The 9,362-nt window shown below is 41.7% G+C and overlaps 1 protein-coding gene across 3 annotated transcripts in view; it reads left to right on the top strand.

The window, feature by feature from the left end:
* The first annotated feature begins 1,942 nt into the window (after positions 1–1,942).
* FKTN (fukutin) overlaps positions 1,943–9,362 on the top strand; it is a 94,973-nt gene continuing 87,553 nt past the window's right edge. For all 3 annotated transcript variants that reach the window (XM_029921108.1, XM_029921107.1, XM_029921106.1), the window contains exon 1: positions 1,943–1,968. The gene's annotated coding sequence lies outside the window, so the exon portion shown is untranslated. The remainder of the gene's footprint in view (positions 1,969–9,362) is intronic.

Raw genomic sequence — 9,362 nt, 5'->3', positions numbered from 1 at the left:
CACTGCATCAATGATGACTTATTTTTAAACACAGCCACATTCCATTAACATTCTTAGCAAAATTAACAGCACTTCCTTAATATCATCTAATGGCTCAGTCCATATTAAAATTTCAGTTTCAAAAATGTCTTTTTTATGGTTGCTTTCTTCAAATCAGGATACAAAGTATATACTGCATTTGCTTATAGATTTCCTAAGTCTCTGGTGTCGTAGTAGTTCCCTCCCTCCCTCCTCTTTAAATACCACTGATGAAGAGACTAGGGCATTTATCTTACAGAATACCACATTCTGAGTTTAGCTGATTGCTTCTCTAAATGCGTTGTTAAATCTAGAGTTTTAATTAAATGCAGGTTCAGTTTTTAGGCAACAATACCTCACAGGCGGTGTTGGATCCCATCATGAAATACACGATTTCTGGGTGTTCCAGACTTAATCATAAGATTGATCAGTGGGGTGGGTTCAATTGGTGCCGGCCTAAACTACCTATTAGTAAGTTCCCCATCAAAAAAATAAAAATAAAAAGTAAAAGTTTTTAAAGATTATGCAAGAGAGGATAAGTTACTTGATGTTTTTCCCTTTATCAAGTTTTACAATAGTGACTGGCAAACAATCACTCTGGAAAACTTCAATCATGACTAGTGCATTTCATTTTTAAGGACTTACAAAGTGATTCATACGTATTTATAGTGTTTCAGTCAACAGCAGTTACTCATTTTGATGCTCAGGTTTTCCCACATTAGGTCCATCAAGTTAGCACTTGAATCCAGTAATCCCTTTCATCTTCAATAACTTCCTTCCTTTGGGTGTTATCTACTTTTTGGTTAACCTACCAACTACTAGTTCTAATTCTATAGAACTATTTTTAAGTAATAAGAGGACTTTTACAGAATATGCTTGAATATACACAGAAAATTTCTAAAAGGAAAAACAAGAAACTTAGAAAATAAGGAAAAACTTCAGGGCACTTGGGTAGCAGCTCGGTGGGTTAAGCCTCAGACTCTTGATTTCAACCATGATCTCGCAGTTGGTGGGAGTAAGCCCAACACCGTGATGGTGCAGAACCTGCTTGGGATTCTCTCCCCACCCCCCACCCCCACCCTTTCCCTGCTCTCTCACACACACCTTTTCAAAACAAACACTTTACACGCTGTTTCCAAAAACCAGCTTTGGACAACTCCCAATATACAAAAGGAATATTTTCAGTTTTTAATATGGAATGATAATAGTAATTTTTGTATAAAGAACTTAAAATTACAGTAATTTAGTGCTTTATGGTTTTCAAAATGCATGTCCAAATTGATACACATCTGATCCTTAACAATCCATTGTATTACACTGTGAAGTTAAGAACCAAGGCCGGAACTGCATGCGTGTCCCGTTTATTTCCAGACCGAAACCCGAGTGTACTAGTCCTCTGGAGCTTGGATGCCATGCACCTCAACCTCACCAGCAATATTAAACACAGCTGCTATTTCCCACTACATCCCTATCTCATCAGATGGTACCCAAACCAGAATTCAGGGAGTTACTCTGAATGCCTCGGCTTAGCACACACGCACTAAAAAAAAAACCTGTTTATCTGAAATTCACATTTAACTGGCATTCTATATTTTATCTGGCAAACTCACACGCTTCAAGAAGCACAGTTCAGCCGGTGCCTCCATTTTTTTGGTCCACTTCCTAAATCTGATGTCGCCTCAGTGCGCCACTGTAGTTGTTAGGTAGGCGGGCGATGAAAGGGCTTTTGGCTAAGTGGTCTGATACCCAAAGCTAGGGAATCGTCAGGGATCAGTAAAGTCTGGGTGGGTGAAGAAGTGGCTGGCGCCGTGGATATGCCGAGGTCCAGGTCAGTACACAGGGCACGTCTCCCACAGCAACCAGAATAGCCACGGCTTTACACTTGACGACCCCTTTTGCAGCGGTTGCTGTGAATGCCGTAAAGCGGAGTTGCCGGAGCTGTTGAGTAAGGTAAGGTGCAGGAGATGCCGCTTCGTTGCAGGGGGGATGGGCGGGCGCCTTCAGACAGGTATCGCCTGTGGCTGGGATGTCCCCACCCGGCATTCCGCAGTTTTCTGGGTACATACGTCCCCCCCACCCCACAGTGGTCGGGGCGGGCCACGGGCTGAGCGCGCTCCGGACGGGGGTGCGGGGGATGGTAACTCAGTTCACTGCTAAGGCGGTCCTTCCCACGCTCCTACGCTTGTCAGCAAGTAAAATGCCATCAGGGGACAGGTTGTTTTGGCGGCCGGTCGAAAACCTTGTAAGACTCTGGTCGGGGTAGTGACGTTTGAGCAGGGTCGTGAGAACCATCTCAGGATTTGGGAGAGGATAGGCATGGGGGGGGCGGGGGTAGGGCGGAGAGCACTGCAGGTTGTGGGACTGATGTGTGAAAGGGTGCAGAAGCATGAAAGGAACTGCCAGGTTTGGGCAGTCCCGCGTGCATATTAGAGAAGTGGCTGGAGGAATGGGTACAGGAAAGGGAAGGCCAGGAATGTGGCAGCAGCTAACGTTGGTTCTCAACAGGGAAGGACCTTGAGGCTCTGTGAGTGTGGAGGTCTCCCATGGGCGGCGGAGAACTACAACAGCCTTCTAGAGAGGGATGATTTAATTAGCCATCTCTCTCTTGGTGCCTTCCCCGTGGGTTCAACTTTTAGTTCATTTGGAGGAATATTTACTGAAGCGCCCCGGTTTTCTGCTTCATAATGAGTGAACACAGCTAGCCATGCTCAATAAAGTTTCATTTGGCTTTGAGATGCCTTTTGTTTGCCCGGTCAGTTGGGGGGTGTCAGGAAAGACTGGGTATATGTTAGAGGTGGCTGTTACAAGCTCTGAATAGGAGTGAGGAAAACTGAGTTTAGATTTTATCAGCATCACCAGTTTCTCAAATAACTTGAGGCAAGTCACTTCTCTCAGGACCTTGGTTTTCTCAAGCATAAATAGAGGGCCTACATGATGTCAAGTTCTTTCTGTTTCCATAGAATAAATGTCAGCCTGTGAACAGATACCGAAGTGAGCAATGGAGCAGTGCATTAGGAATTGGGAAAGAGAGAAGCCCAATAGAAAAGGCTGGTATACTCTGAGGATAGGTAGGGTTTGAACCTACCAGGAACCATGTCGGTTAAGCCCCATGGATAAAGATAGAAAAGGCAGGAAGAGGCATTCATATTTTAGAGTCTCTTGGGTTTCTAGGGCATAGAGGACTTGGGAAGGATGGCACTGGGTACCAAAGGAACCTCAAGTGGAAAGAAAGTGCAGTATGTTTTGAAAAGAAAGAAAAAGGAGTAAGAGAAATGTCAGCAATATACAGGACTTGGTTTCTTGGATTTAGATGATTGATATTTAGAACCTGGGTTTCTAAAATGTGAATTTAAATGCTGTTGACAAAAATGAAGAGTTTTATCAGAATTCCAGCATGCAATAATGTATTGAAAGTAAGGTGATTCAGTTTGTAGCTCTGGTGTAATTAGCCAGTAATTAGCCTCTTGCACTGTCATTTAATTCTTCAACCTGTCCTCTGTAAAAAGGTGTTACTGGACGAGGTGGTCTCTCTCATCTGAAACCTAAGAATGGAGAGCTACCTTCTTCTGAAACAGAGGAGGAAGATAGTTGATAGAGAATAAAAGTGTTAATTTTGAACATAACTAAGTCTGAGGTGCAGGAAATAGGGTTGGAAATATAGGCAGATGGAACTTTAAATTTTCTGTCAGAGGTGGTAGTTAAAATCTTAACATAAATTTGCTTTGAGGGATGGATAATAGAATAGAGGATGTGCTCATGAAAGTAGGAGGCTAGAAAAATGATTGAGGGAAATGTGTGGCTCTCAGAGTAATGCGTGAGGGGTCCTTTTAAAAAAGATTACATGTAGTCATGTAGATGGTTGGGGCCAACTTTATTGTTAAAGTAACTTAACAGCATTTGTAGTAAATACTAAGCACTCATTTCTGGGAACTCTGGCAGAAGATAAATAAATAAATATCATCTCCACTGTCTTTCTAATTGTCTACTCAGAAGTAATATCATTAACGTATTTATTCAACAGATATTTGTGTTCCGGCTCCTGCTGGGTGCTAAGGATGTACTTGATGAACAGGTGTGGTTCCCATTATTCCTGCATGTAAAGGCCTTAGCTTCTGTCATTTAGGTCACTGCTTTCCAAATTTTAATGTACAGATGAGTCACCTGAGGATCTTGTTAAAATGTAGATTCTAAATCAGTCTGTCCTAGGGCCTCTCTTTTTGTATTTTTGACCAACTCCAACATGATGCTGATGTTGCTGGTCAAAGGACCATGCTTTTAAGTAGCAAAGATCTAGACCCTGTCCAGCCAACATGTCTGTGTCTAGCTATTAAACCACTACTACTCTGTTATTATTAAACTATAGTTAGTAGTTATTAAACTACTACTACTCTATTATCTGTTTTTATTAATTCATTGCCTTTATGAAAATATTATATGATCATAACAGTTGACATAACATGTCATTGGGACAGTATAGAAAAGCATAAGGAACAATGTAAAAATCACTCAATCGCCACCCCCATTATTGATTTTTGGTGAACATCCATCCAGATTAATATGCATTCTTATGTTTACTTTTTATATGTTATCCCAAGTACTTGATATATTCTGGGCCTTGTGTTTGATTCTATTACTGTAAGAGTCACCTTAAGGTGGCGACTGAGCGGCCATTTCTCTGGGGGCTGGAGGAGAACACGTGCATAGACGACCCCAGCCCCTCACCTGCAGACCTGGGATGTCCTGCCCCATTTGGAAGCAGCCAATCATGAAGCTCCAGCTTCCAATCACCCTGACAGACGAGGAAACCTATTCCATCCCGCCACGCCCATGAAAGGCCCTTATTTGATAATCTGCCCTCCCAAGATCAAACCCAGAACCCCCTCCCCCATAAACCCCCCCATCGCCTATCAGGCCCGACCTCCCAGACTCCCCACTCCCCGGGCCATGGGACCTCGCCCGGGAATCGCAGATCCCAATAAAGGCTTTCTTGGCTCCATAACGTGGCCTTTTTCCTCCCATCTCTGCCTCCATCTATTAAATCTTACAATTACCTTTATAGTTTTACAAAGCTCAGTACCCAAATGTCCTCAACCAAGCAAGTGCTTGCATTTCTGAGGGGAAGACTTTACTCAGTTAAAAATAACTGGGTTTAACACCATTCTGTCACTCAAAAAAAATGTGTAGATATTAACAGAATTAAAGCTTATAGCGTGTGAGCAATAGTAAATGAGTACTTGTTAACTGACTTATAGAATGAAAGAAGACTTAAAAATTTTAACTGTTTTTTATGTTTGAAAATCAACTGAGACTCACAGAGGATAAATAGGAAAAAATACCTACACCTCACCCAACCCAAAGACAAGCACTGTTCTTACTCTGATGTGTATGCTAACTAAGGGAGCTCTTAAATAAGCCTGTAGAATAGCTTATGTAAATAATGTTTGGGTCAAAAGACATCCTTGGTGCTTCAAGTTTCCACTGCCTTCGAAATAACCATAATCTTTGTTTATACTCTGTAGTCTTGTGACAGCTAATTGCTGGCAGCTTGCCCCATGTCTGGTATGTAGGGCTCAGCAACTGTTGAAGCGAGTGGAAGAGTGAATGAATGAGGTAGCAAACCAAACGGACCTGTGTGACATCAGCTCTGGCGGTCACTCTTCATCTGCAGCAGCTTGCATTCACTGCTCATCTTAAATGCCTCTGTACTCTCCCAGCCACACCCAACTCTTCTGGGGGCAACAGAGGTCCATCATATGCATAAAGTTGCTTTTTAACTCTATATTTGTGTTTAAATTCTACTGTGGAAGAATTTGGAACGCAGAATCCCACGTGATGCAGAAACATCAGTGATAGCCTCCTGTCTCTGGAAACTGTAATCTAAGACTGACTGCAGAAATAGTACAGATATACAGTGCTATGGGAGCATAAGGGAGGGGGATCTTAATTGTCCAAGAGCAGAGGGAATTATTAATAGACCTTTAAGATGACTATTATTAATCATTGTTAGCATTACTGTATACTCTGTGATGTTCTAGATGCTATTCAGTGCCTTACATGTATTTTTAATCCTCAGAGCAGCCTTGTGAGTTAAGTACAATTTATAGATCCATTTTAAAGATAAAGACATAGAGATATTAAGTAACTTGCCCAAAGCCATACGTGCTACACGTGACAGAGCTGGATTTAAAGAGACTATACTCTTTTTAATTTTTTTATGTTTTTTATTTATTTTTGAGAGACAGAGAGAGACAGCGCGAGCAGGGGAGGGTCTGAGAGAGGGAGATACAGAATCCGAATTAGGCACCAGCCTCTGAGCTAGCTGTCAGCACAGAGCCTGATGCAGGGCTTGAACTCACGCACCGTGAGATCATGACCTTAGTTGAAGCCGGACGCTTAACCAGCTGAGCCACCCAGGCACCCCAAGCCTATACTCTTAACTATTCAGTGGACAGTGATAGACAGTGAAATGGACCAGGAAGTAGGGGGAGAAAGCATTGTAGATAGAAGGAGTAGCATAGGTGAAGGCATGTACGTGAGACTATACTGTACCAGTGGATTCATATAAAAGAGTAGTACGAAATGAGCCATAGAAGGTCTTAAAGCAAAGGAAGTGACACAAAAAGGTGTGTTAGAAGTAATTTGACATTGCTCCCTAAGATGGGTATCTTGAGGAAAGTCTGGTAGTAGAGTGTTCATTCATGTAGGCAAAGGTAATAAGACTCTTAAATTAGGCTAACTCTACTACAAATGGAAAATGGAAAAGAAATGACAGGTTTTAGAAGCACTGAGAAAGATATACAGTTTTTTGACTCATTAGATATAGAGTTAGAACCACAGAAACTGTTTTGAACATAAATCATTGAGAATATAGGGATACTGTTAATAAGAATAGATGGTCAAGTCATGGAAGAAATCTGATGTGATGGTTGACAGTTACTTGTTTTGGGTGCTAGTGGAATGTTCAAGAAGACCTGAAGCAGTCACCTGGAATATTTATAAGTAATTAGCCAGTAGATTATGGGAAGTATAACTAATAAAAATGATTAAGAGCATGGGTGCCTGGGTGGCTCAGTCAGCTGAGCATCTGACTTCATTTTGGCTCAGGTCATGATCCCAGGGTCATGGGATCGAGCCCTGCATCAGGCTCTGTGCTGATCAGGGATCCTGCTTAGATTCTCTCTTTTTCCTCTCTGCCCCTTGTCCTTGTTCGCTCACCTACTCTCTCACTGTCTCTCTAAAAAAAATGATTGGTGCACCTGGACGGCTCAGTTGAACATCTGACTTCAGCTCAGGTTATGATCTCATGGTTCATGAATTTGAGCCCCACATCAGGCTTGCTGCTGTCAACGCAGAACCCACTTCTGATCCACTTTTCCCTTCTCTATCTGCCCCTCCCCCAGTTATTCTCTCCCTTTCCCTCTCTCTCCCTCCCTCTCTCCTTCCTTCTCTCTTTCTTTCTCTCTTTCTTAAAAAAATGAATAAAGGCAAGAGAATGTAAAGAGAACTAACATCTGGATTTTATATCCAGCCGAGAATCATAGGTATATCAGACAATACCATTTCCTTTACCCTTCTCCTTTGCCCTTGTAATATCAGTCCCCTCCCATCTTTACTTCCTTTCTTAGCATCTCTTATCGAAGTGTATCAGGTACTCTTTCCAAAACCTCATCACTCCATAGTCATTCTGAAAGGAGTCACTGTATATTTGCAATTTTCTAGAGCATCAAATGGAAAAACTTAATTTTTTTTAATCTCAAGTGTCAACATGTTGAGGTAGAGGTTATATTGCAAAAGGTTAAGAAGTGAATGGGTGGTAAGCAGATAAAAGAGAATTCTTAACACCTTGCAGTCTAACTTTAACTTCCACACTACTGATAACTCTTGAGAAGTTTGCTATAAAAGGAAAGGAAATGAACAACATGAAGGATGGGCAGCATTTAGGAAAGATGGATAGCATCTATTGCTACTGAGCCTTGTTTTGCTTCTGGCAGCTGGAAATGTTGATTTTTTTTTCATGTCCTAATCTTGAATACATTTACAGAAGCATTTTTCCTTTATGCTTTCTAAAATGCTGCCTAATCTCCCTAATCATGCCTTTGCCTAATTACACTACCCTCTTCTCTGTCAGTGAGCCTCCTGTTCTATTTTGCAGTGCAAGACAACTGAATCTCAGTTCTGTCTAATTCATACCATCCATGCCTCCCTCTTTCTCTCTAATGTTCCTGAATAATTTGGGACCTAGCAGCATTGAGGGGCTACATCTTATGAACCTAAGTTAGGTATTAGGGCTTGTCATTTCTTGTCGGAGGGCCTCTGATGTCAAGAGAGGAGATCCTAGAAGGAAGGAGTAGGGGAAAGTGGAATAAAAAAGTCAGATGGTTAGAGATCCTTTCAAACAGGTCCCTAGATGATTCTCAAAAGAGTGGTGGTGTTGGTCAGGGGATGTCAGGTAAGCCCGGTGCCAGTCTTTCATTGTCATTACCTTCAAAGAACGAATGATGCGAGAGGGCAAAAGAATATGAGATGCTCCTCTTGGCATGTAGAGGAGAGCCTTAGAACTGTCTTGAACTTCCCATTTTTCCTTCAAATTTGTGTATGGCTTTGAGCTTCCCATTTTTCCTTTACATTTATATATGGCTTTGATCTACCACCAGTTCTTTCCAACTTTTCATATCTTGACACATAGTGAAATTGATAACAAAGGATACAAATGTGTTCATTGTTGGCTGGAGGTGACCAGTCTTGGGCTCTGACTAGTCCAGGCCCAGAGAGTGAGAGAATTGATGAGTCCAACCCCCGTAACCCATTAAAAGTTCAGTTGGGAAGCAACTTACCCAATCCTTTCTTCCTCATTGCCACATCTCAGTTTATGGCACTAATTACAGCAGACTTCCATGTCATCTGAGATGAATTTGGGTGCTGTAATATACCGTACTTATATTAACTTCGTATTTGCATTAGAACTTTAAGATACTTGGGTTACTAAGACCTCTCCTTAGTGTCTACATTATATATTTTTCTGAAAGACATTTGCTGTCTTTTTTTCCTTTATTCCCCCAACCCCATTTTATTTATTGATTGATTGATTTTAAGTTTAAGTAAACTGTGCCACCAACATGGGGCCTGAACTCATAACCGCGAGATCAAGACCCTTAGCTCTACTGTCTAAGCCAGGGACTAAGCCCTCCCCTCATTTAACTTATCTGTGCAATCCTCGTTCTCTTTTCCATTAGACATGATATACCGTCTTCTTTAGAAAGGTTTACCTAAGTAACAAAATACATTACCTATCCTCCCGGAACTTTCATTATGAGAGCTAAAATGTCCCATGTAAAAAGAAATGT

This window comes from Suricata suricatta, chromosome 13, assembly GCF_006229205.1.
Source record: "Suricata suricatta isolate VVHF042 chromosome 13, meerkat_22Aug2017_6uvM2_HiC, whole genome shotgun sequence".
NCBI classification, from domain to species: domain Eukaryota; kingdom Metazoa; phylum Chordata; class Mammalia; order Carnivora; family Herpestidae; genus Suricata; species Suricata suricatta.
This window is presented reverse-complemented; position numbering and strand designations above follow the sequence as displayed.